General features: G+C 38.0%; 1 long non-coding RNA gene and 1 pseudogene across 1 annotated transcript in view; one reads left to right on the top strand and one right to left on the bottom strand.

The window, feature by feature from the left end:
* LOC125617406 overlaps positions 1–10,463 on the top strand; it is a 26,145-nt gene that overhangs the window by 6,515 nt on the left and 9,167 nt on the right. The gene's annotated exons all lie outside the window — the stretch shown is intronic.
* On the bottom strand, positions 7,432–8,139 carry LOC125617405 (annotated as a pseudogene).

The raw sequence follows: 10,463 nt of genomic DNA, 5'->3' as shown, positions 1-10,463 counted from the left end.
GAAGAGGATGCAGATGAAGATGAGGGAGGCTGAAGCAGCTATGGGCAAATGGGCAACTGAAGATGACGAGGAGGAAGATGTTGATACCAAGAAGACCGATGAGGATGACTAGACAGCAAAAAAGGAAAAGTTAAACTAAAAATAAAAGGCCACCGTGACCTATTCACCCTCCACTTCCCGTCTCAGAATCTAAACGTGCTCACCTTCCAGTAGAGAGGCCCACCCACCCTCCCGCCCACCTCGGGCAGTGCCACCAGCAGATGACATGAGCTCTTCACCACCCAACCAAAACCACAGAGTGAATTTGCAACAGGGGAGGAAAACAGAACCAATACTTCCAAGGCCCTGCTTTTTTTCTTAAAAGTTCTTTGAAAAAGGAAAACTTGTTTGTATTTTTTATTTACATTTTATAATTTTGTACATATTGTTAGGGATCAGCCATTTTTAATGATCTCGGATGACCAAACCAGCCTTGGAGTGTTCTCTGTCCTAATTCTGACTTTACTTGTGATGTGAACATGTTCATTATAATCTCAAAGGAGAAAAAAAAATTGTAAAAAAAAAAAGCAAAAACAACAACAGCAAAAAACATCTTATTCCGAGCATTCCAGTAACATTTTTTGTGTATGTACTTTAGCTGTACTATAAGTAGTTGGTTTTATATAAGATGGTTAAAAAGGCCAAAGATAAAAACGTTTCTTTTTTTTTTCTTTTTTTGTCTATGAAGTTGCTGTTTTATTTTTTTGGCCTGTTTGATGTATGTGTGAAACAATGTTCAATGTTGTCCAATAATAAACCGGAATTTTATTTTGCTGAGTTGTTCTAACAAAGCAGTCTCTAGTCAAAAAAAAAAAAAAAGAAAGAAAAAAAGAAAAAAACCTCTCATCTCATGGCCAAGAAGTGAAAGAGACTAAAAGAAAAGGTTCCTAAAATCTCCTTCAAGGGGACACCCACAATGACCTAAAGACCTCCTGCTAGGCCCCACCTCCTAAAGGCTCCACCACCTCCCACTGGCACCAAGCTGGGAGGAAAATATTTAAATGCAAATGTTGGGACATTTGAGACCCAAATGATAGTAGCAGGGTACTATTCCATGTTTCCTGGTACTAAGACCAGAGAGATCCCACCCCTGTCATCCCTCAGAAAAATGACACACCACTTAATAAAGCAAGCAAAATCCCCACAATACACTCAACAATGAGTCCAGTGAGATCATCTTTTGTATCACTTCCTGGTGTGGACCAGGGAAAAATGCCAAGGTCCAGTTCAAAGGAGCAATCTCCAGGGGGAATTAGAATAAGTGGACCAGAAACCCAACTTTCTGCTGCCCTTGCTCCTTCAGAGGTAAGTTGATAAAGGAACAGGTGGGCTGGTTGCCCTTCCTCATGGTGCTCAGCTCAGAGAAGCTTTGTTAAAGTATCCTGCTAGTACTGGAGAGAATGATGGACATGGAGAATAGTCTTGATCATCATAGGATTATTACAGCAACCCTCTGACCCTATTGGAATGGTCATGTGGCTAGTCAATGTAGAACAGTAGAGGAAACAACAATAAGTGTTGGCAAGGTTGTGGGGGAAAAGGTACACTCATACATTGCTGGTGGGATTGCAAATTGGTGCAGCCAATATGGAAAGCAGTATGGAAATAACTTGGGAATCTGGGAATGGAACCACCATTTTACACAGCTATCCCTTTTCTTGGTCTATACCCAAAGGACCTAAAAACAGCATACTACAGAGACACAGCCACATCAATGTTTATAGCCGCACAATTCACAGTAGCTAAACTGTAGAGCCCACCTGGATGCCCTTCAGTGGACGAATGGTTTAAAAAAAATGTGGCATATATACATAATGGAATATTACTCAGCAATAAAAGAGAACAAAATCATAGCATTTCCAAGTAAATGGATGGTGTTAGAGAAGATAATGCTAAGTGATGTTAGCCAATTCCAAAAAAACAAATGCTGGATGTTTTCTCTGATATAGGGAGGGTGACTCATAGTGGGGTAAGGAGGGGGAACATGGGAGCAATAGATGCATTGTAGATAGGGCACAGGGATGGGAGGGAAAGGGAGGGGGCAGGGGATTATAAAGGATGGTGGAATGTGATGGACATTATTATCCAAAGCACATGTATGAAGACATGAATTGGGTGTCAGCATACTTTATATACAGAGATATGAAAAATTTGCTATATATGTGGAATAAGAATTGTAACACAAAAAAACAAAGTATGTGTATAAAGACATGAATTGGCATAAACATACTTTATACAAAGATGAATAATTGTGCTCCATATGTGTAATAAGAATTGTGATGCATTCCACTGTCGTGTATTTAAAAAAATAAAATCAATTAAAAAAAGGAAAAAATAAAGGACCTAGTGGAAGTGAAAGATTAATGAACTCCCTCAGAACTAATGATCAGATGTCTGCTCTGGGCCTCCCCCAAGAGACTCTGATGTTTCTCCAGAGCTTTGTGTGGGAGGACACATAGGAGGTGCTAAAGAAGGAAAACAAAAGCCATTTGGGGAGGATGACTGTTGAGGACAGAAACTAACTCTCCCAAACTTCCCTTGGCCTTTCTGAGAGTCCCTCTTCCTCTGGTAAAGAACTCTGCTTCCGGGCTGGGGCTGTGGCTCAAGTGGTAGCGCGCTCGCCTGTTATGCGTGCGGCCCGGGTTCGATCCTCAGCACCACATACAAACAAAGATGTTGTGTCCGCCGAGAACTAAAAAAATAAATAAATATTTAAAAAAAAAAAAAAAGAACTCTGCTTCCCATCAGATGTCCTCCTCACCGAGGCAGAGAGAGTCAGAAAGGTGAGTGGAAAAGGTGACAGACAGCAATGGAAGGTTCATACAGAGAATGAGGCAAAGAAAACATTAGCCAAGGACTTTGTGATGAAGTAGAAACTGGAAGGTACTCAGCTGTGGGGAAGACCAAGGTAAGGGAATGAGAAGGGGTTCCACGGTTATGAGATGAGAAGCTTTCAAGTTAGAATAGAGGATCTGAGTTCCAGTCCTCTGGGGATGATCCAGAGAAATCTCTTGCTCTCTTTACTCTTCCTGTCACTTCTTCAGGGTAAAAAAAATATTTGGGTATGTTGCAACTTACATTTCAATGTTTGATATTTCCAAATTAATAGAAAGATATTTTGTAAGGTGTTTATCATAAAAATCACCTAATATAAAAATTTTCTACTTACAACTAACATAAATTTTTTATAAAATCAATCTATTGAAACCAATAAAATACTGTATAGTTTCCACAGTCATAAATATCTTTCTTACTGAGAAGCAATACTGACCAAATATTATATTACATGCAATTATGAATATGTAACAATCACTTCTAATGTTATGTATAATTATAATGCACAAATAAAAAATGTGGAAAAGAAAATTATATGTGTGTGTGTATTTTATTTTTCAAACAAAACACATTCACTCATTCAGATGTTTTTCTTTTTTTCTTTCTCCCTCCAGTTTTAATGAATGCTAGCTCAGTATCACATACTACACCAGTTAGGGGCAAGAAATTTTTTATAAATCTTTTCTGATACTAACACAGTAAGTATAGAAAGTATAGACAAGTATAGAAATCAAAGAACTTAATTAATTAATTAATCAGTATTAGAATTGGTATTACTCTAGGCTGATTCACAGAGAATTTTAAGGAATAGGATGCTTATTGTGCAACAAGAAATATAACTTAAATTAAAGATGCTATGGTCCAGCAATCCCACGACTAGTAATGTATCCAAAGGAAAGGAAATCAGTGTGGCAAAGAGATGTCTGCACTCCCATGTTCATCACAGCTCTATTCACAATTGCCAAGATATGGAATCAACCTAGGTGTCCATGGATGGATGGATAGATAAAGAAAATATATGTACAAACACAAACACACACATACATATATCACAAGTAATACATAATCTTTGTATTAGCCTATTAATGCTCTAGTATGACACTGAAAGTACATAAAACCCAACTCTTTAATGTTTTTATGTTTTAAATAATTTTCCTTGACAACATAAAGAATGGATACCATGAATAATATTGAGGTAGTACTAAGATAGGAATAAACCATGACCAAAACAACCAGAGACTGAGTAGAACTGCTCAAAAAAGTCCCTACAGCAGCCATTTGATGTGGACAGTGAAGTGGAGCTGGCCTGAGGGGTTAAGTTCACACTCTTATGAAATCTGGGGGGCCTTGCAGAACCTGAGCCTGTAGAGACGCATCAAAATCTTTTGGAGAAGTGAGTTCTGCTGTACAACAAAGAGAGTAGGATTTCAAGGATCTACACCATGGATTTGGATGTAATAAATGTAGCCAGGAAAAAAGTCTTCCTTCTTTATAATCAAACATTTCCCTTTAAACAAAATTAAAAAGCTCATAAAAGCACTTTACAACCTTGATTAGTATAACTTTCCAAGAGAAACTCATTGCAATATGTATACCTAGGTAACATATAAATCAAAATAATGTTAACAAACTTTACCAATAGTGAGGATGTTAAGTCCTCTCTCTGGAATTAGGAAGCTGTTCCACTTTTTAAAAAGATTTATTTCTATTTTGTATGGATAAAATCATGTTATCTGCATACCATCTTTTCTGTTTCAAAAAAAAGTGTGCCTGTAGCTCCTTCAAAAATAATATAGTTCACAAATGTACAGGCTAAATGGAAGGAAGGATATTACAAGTAATATTCTTCTGTTGTTTTTTAAATACTTTATATGGTAAAAATACTATCTTGTTGAAATACAAAATTATATACTGCTATGGTAATGGTTCTCAGGATGATGTAAATAGTCACTGGCTCCACAATTGTTCACTATAGTGTATCTTTTTTAAATTAGGTACATATGACAGCAAAATTCATTTTGATTCATTATACACATTGTAGCACAAATTTTCATTCCTCTGCTGTACACCATGTAGCCTCACACCCTATGTGCAGTCTTACATATATCTAGGGTAATGATTTCCATCTCATTCCACCATCTTTCCTGCCCCCATGGCCCCTCTCCACCCTCTCTCATCTTTGCCCAATCAAATTTCCTCCACTTTCCCTAAGCCTCTCCCTCCTCATTTTGGATCAGCATCCACTTATCAGAGAGAACATCAGCCTTTGGATTTGGGGGATTGGCTTTCTTTGCTTAGCATGATATTCTCCAACTCCATCCATTTACCTGCAAATGCCATGATTTTATTCTCTTCTAATATGAGTAATAGTCCATTGTGTGCATATGCCATAGTTTATTCATCCATTCATCTATTGAAGGGCATCTATGTTGCTTCCACAATTGAGCTATTGTGAATTGAGCTGCTATGAATACGATGTGGCTATGTTACTACATGCTTTGGGTATAGACAAAGGAGTGGGTCAAATGGTGGTTCCATTCCAAGTTTTCTAAGTAATCTCCATACTGCTTTCCAGATTGGTTGCACCAATTTTTTTTTATTTAATTGATTTTATTTTTTAAATACACAACAGTGGAATGCATTACAATTCTTATTACACATATAGAGCACAATTTTTCATATCTTTGTATATAAACTATGTTCATGCCAATTCATGTCTTTATACATGTACTTTGTTTTTTGCATTGCAATTTTTATTACACATATATTCCACATTTTTTAATATCTCTGTTTGTATATAAAGTAGGTTGATACCCAATTTGTGTCTTCATACATGTACTTTGGATAATGATGTCCATCACATTCCACCATCCTTGCTAATCCCCTGCCTCCCCTCTTTCTCTCCCACACCTCTCCCCTATCTAGAATTCATCTGATCCTCATGCTCCCCCTTCCTACCCCACTATGAGTCAGCCTCTTTATATCAGGGAAAACATTTGGCATTTGTTTTTTGGGGGGATTGGCTAACTTCATTTAACAATATCTTCTCCAACGCCATCCATTTACCTGCAAATGCCATGATTTTATTCTCTTTCATTGCTGAGTAAAATTTCATTGTGTGTATATGCCACATTTAATTTTTATCCATTCATCCAATGAAGGGCATCTAGGTTGGCTAGATGTTTACCTACTGTGGAGTGGTTGCACCAATTTGCAGTCCCACCAGCAATGTATGAGTGTACCTTTTCCCCCCACATCCTCATCAACATTTATTGTTGTCTGTTTCTTGATAACTGCCATTTTGACGGTTTGAGATGAAATCTTAGAGTAGTTTTGATTTCCATTTCTCTAATTACTAGAAATGTTGAACATTTTTTATATATTTGTTGATTGAATGTATATCTTCTTCTGAAAAGTATCCATTCAGTTCCTTAGCCCACTTGTTGATTGGATTGTTTGGTTTGTTTTTTTTTTTAATTTTTTGTAATTTAATTTTTTGTTCTTTATAAATCCTGGAGATTAGTGCTCTATCTGACGTGTGCATGGCAAAAATTTGCTCTGAAAATGTAGGCTCTCTTCACCTCATTGATTGTTTCTTTTACTGAGAAAAAGCTTTTTAGTTTGAGTCCATCCCGTTCATTAATTCTTGATTTTATTTCTTGTGCTTTAGGACTCTTTTTTAAGGAAGTCAGGGCCTAATCTGACCTGATTAAGATTTGGGCCTACTTTTTCCTCTATTAGGTGCAGGATTACTGGACTAATTCCTAGGTTCTTGATCCACTTTGAGTTGAGTTTTGTGCATGGAGAGAGTTGGGGGTTTATTTTCATTTTGCTGCATATGGATTTTCAGTTCTTCCAGCACCATTTGTTGAAGAGGCTATCTTTTCTCCAATGTATGTTTTCGGTACCATTGTCTAGTATAAGATAACTGTATTTATCTGGTGAAAGAGAGCATCCCTGTCTTGTTTCAGTTTTTAGAAACAATGCTTACAAATTTTGGCCATTTAGAATGATGTTGGCCTAGGGTTTAGCATAGATAGCTTTTACAATGTTGAGGTATGTTTCTACTATTCCAAGTTTTTGTAGTGTTTTGAACATAAATGGGTGCTGTATTTTGTCAAATGCTTTCTCTGTATCAATTGATAACATCGTATGATTCTTATCTTTAAGTCTATTGATGTGATCAATTATATTTTTTGATTTCCATATGTTGAACCAACTTTGCATCCCTGGAAAAACCACACTTGATAATGGTGCACTACTTGATTAATATGCTTTTGTATGCAGTTTGCCAGAATCTCATTGGGAATTATTGCCTCAATATTCATCAGGGATATTGGTCTGAAATTTTCTTTCCTTGTTGTGTCTCAGCCTGGTTTTGGTATCAGGATGATACTGACTTTGTAGAGTGAGCTCAGAAGGACTACTTCCTATTCTATTTCATGGGATAATTTGAGGAGTATTTGGTATTGATTCTTCCTTGTAGATCCTGTACAACTCAGCTGTGAATCTGTCTGGTCTCAACACTCTTTTTTGATAGGCTTTTTGATGCTGTCATGTAATTCCTTGCTTGAAATTGATCTGTATAAATTGTGTATGTCCTATGACTCAGTTTGGGTTGATCATATGCCACTGTAGTGTATATTAACTCCAACCACAGTTTCTTGGCATCAGTCATTGATCACAGATAAAATCATATTATAAAAATACATGAGGAAATGAAGCAAGTGGAAACAAAGATTGGTCATGGGTTCTTTCATGTGTGGCTTCCTTGACCTCAATTTTGTAACCCCCATGTTGCCACTTGGCACCATAAGGAACCAATCTATATTCCAAGTAGCAACAGGTAAGTTGAGAGGGAAGATGAAGCAGTTAAATGAAACAAGCAAAACATGGTGACAATGGTATGGCCAAGAAATTCTGAGCAACATGATCTTGCATTAATGTCATCACATTCTAAATCAGATGATATAATTCTGAAGTAGACTGAGAGGGAGATGAGGGCACAACAATTTTGGAGTGAAGAGATGAACACTATTGCTTCCATCCTCCTCCTTCTCCTTTCCTTATTGTTGGAGTTAACCATTTTACTAAATTGATTAATGCCTCAGTTACTCTTTCTCACATGCTGTGAGCAATTCAGCACCCTCCTTTAACAGGTACTAAGTTATTGTGGTTTAGATGATTCCATCAATGTCCAGAAACCACATAAATCATTTGAATAAGGAAAACTTAATATAGACTTATTCATGCCTGAGGCACTGGGTTTAACCCTAGCACCGAAAAAAGAAAAAGAATTAACAATTAAAGGTGGTTTTCTACTAAAATAAGTAAAAGAAGGCTCCAAAGAATGCAGAAATGGCATATAGAAAGCAGATACTACCTCTTGGGATGAGGCAGAGTAGCAAAGGAAGGAAACAATGTATGATAGGGTCCCCAGTGAGACTGAGGTGCAGAACTCGATGGGGAAGATGGGACTATGGTCCACTGGAAGGTTGAAAGGTATCTGTATGCTCCAACTAACCAGGTGTCCTCTTTCATAATACACTCCAGAACACTTCTGACACCAAATGTTTGGAGTTTTCCACACCAAGTTATTCTCCAACTCTCTTTACATATCTGGGTGTCCTATAATTCAATTAAGGAATGATCAGAGACCCCACAGGTTAAGTGCACCCCCTCAACAGGTAAGTTGAGAGGGAAGATGAGGCAGGCATGAATAAGATGGGCCTCAGGCATGAATAAGTTTATATTAAGTTTTCTTTATTCAAATGATTTATGACAATCATGAAATAGTGACAATCACAAGATGACTCCTCAAGTTACTCACCTGTTTCTGAAATTCCTGTCATCATAGGTAGAAAAAAAACCCCTCTATGTTGGTCCATGCCTATAATCCCTGAGGCAGGAGTATCACAAGTTCCAAGCTTATGGTCAAAGCTTGCTGTGATTCATCTTGCATCTGAAAATTTTCTTTTTTATTTATGTTAACTCAAGTAATACTTCTCTTTTCTCAGTTGCAGTATTGACACAAAAGGGAAATAGAGAGAAAAGTCAAAGAGGGTAGCAGGAAGGGTGGATACGATCAAGGTACGTTATATGCATGCAAGGAATTATCAAAATAAAATCCAATATTTTGTACAATGAACATGTACTAATAGCTTTTTTTAATGAGGGAATCTATTGCCTTATCTTTAATTCCCTGGATTAACATATGAAAACATTCTCAATGGTACCAGAAGTTTACATTGTTATGGAATAATATGAATGTTTTATTCATCCCAGAATAAGAAGCAGATAACATAGAATATTGGACTCTTCTCTTAAAACTCCATCATCCATTGGAGTTTGGAACTGAAATATTCTCCAAGGGATCATGTGTTAAAAGCTTGGTCCCCAGCTGGTGGCATTTTTAGGAGGTGGTAGAAACTTGAGGAGGTGGGGACTAGGAAACAGGAAGGAAGTAGGTAACTTGGTTGTGTCCTTGAAGCCTATGTCTTGTCCCAAGCCCCCTGTTTCTCTTGATCTTGCCTCCCCCAACCCTTGCCTTCTATCTGCCAAAGGTGAGACACTTCTTGCTCCACCACCTGTTCCGTGTCATCACATGACATTCTGCCTCAGAAATATTGGAGCCAGGTGACTATGAACTGAAACCTATAAGACTGTGAGGATAATAAATTTCTCCTCCTTTAGGTTGATTTTCTCACAGAGAAAAAAAGGTGACTAACACATTATTCATTTCTCTGGAAATTTCTGGATGATAAACTTTCTATCATCTGCAAAAATAGAACAAGTGACCATTCTCAACCTCAAGGTTCCTCTACAAACATTCAAGTCCAGTAATGTGGAGTCCCATTTGTTTGATTTTTTTCTTGAGATAGGGTAACACTATGCTGCCCAGGCTGGTCTCAAAATTATGGGCTAAAATGATCCTCCTGCCTTCACCTGCCCAGTAGGTAGGACCACAGGTATGTGGTGCCATACCTGTCTTAAATACATTTTAACAAAAAAATATGGCTCCTCATAGTTAAATTCCACATTCCCTAAGCCAGTTCCAAAACAGTCAATTTTTTTCTTCTGCTATCTGAACATAAGACTGTCGCGACCCCTTGCCCGCAAGGAAGACGCAACTCAGGAATCCTCTTTCAGCAGTTTATTCAGGCCCTTGATAGTTCTTCTTCTTTCTCCCGGATGCCCCTCCCAGCCTTAATAAAGCATCTCAAGCCCCAATGCAAAGCTGCCACGTGGAGCTTTCTCATAGGGTGGTAAGGGATTGCGTGCCAATTCTCCATATTAGGAGTTGTTTATCACAGGCCACAGTGGAAGCCGGCGCCATCTTCTAATGGCGGCCACGGTCTAATTAGAATGGCTCACCACAGTTTCCCCTTCTATTTTATAAAACAATGCAGGCGAAAGTAGAGGTCCTATCCCACTGTGCAGAAGTGGCTGCAATGTATGGTTCAGTCCTAAGGAGGGCCCTTCCCTAGACCTGGTCCCATATCAGCCGACACCTTTTTTCGTAGGGCGGGGCGTGGACATCAAACCCGCATGCAATAGGACATGCTTTCCTTGAGGTCCGTTGAGGGATC

Source organism: Marmota marmota, unplaced genomic scaffold (assembly GCF_001458135.2).
Source record: "Marmota marmota marmota unplaced genomic scaffold, marMar, whole genome shotgun sequence".
NCBI lineage: Eukaryota > Metazoa > Chordata > Mammalia > Rodentia > Sciuridae > Marmota > Marmota marmota.
Note: the sequence above shows the minus strand (reverse complement) of the source record. Positions and strands in the feature narration are given on the sequence as shown.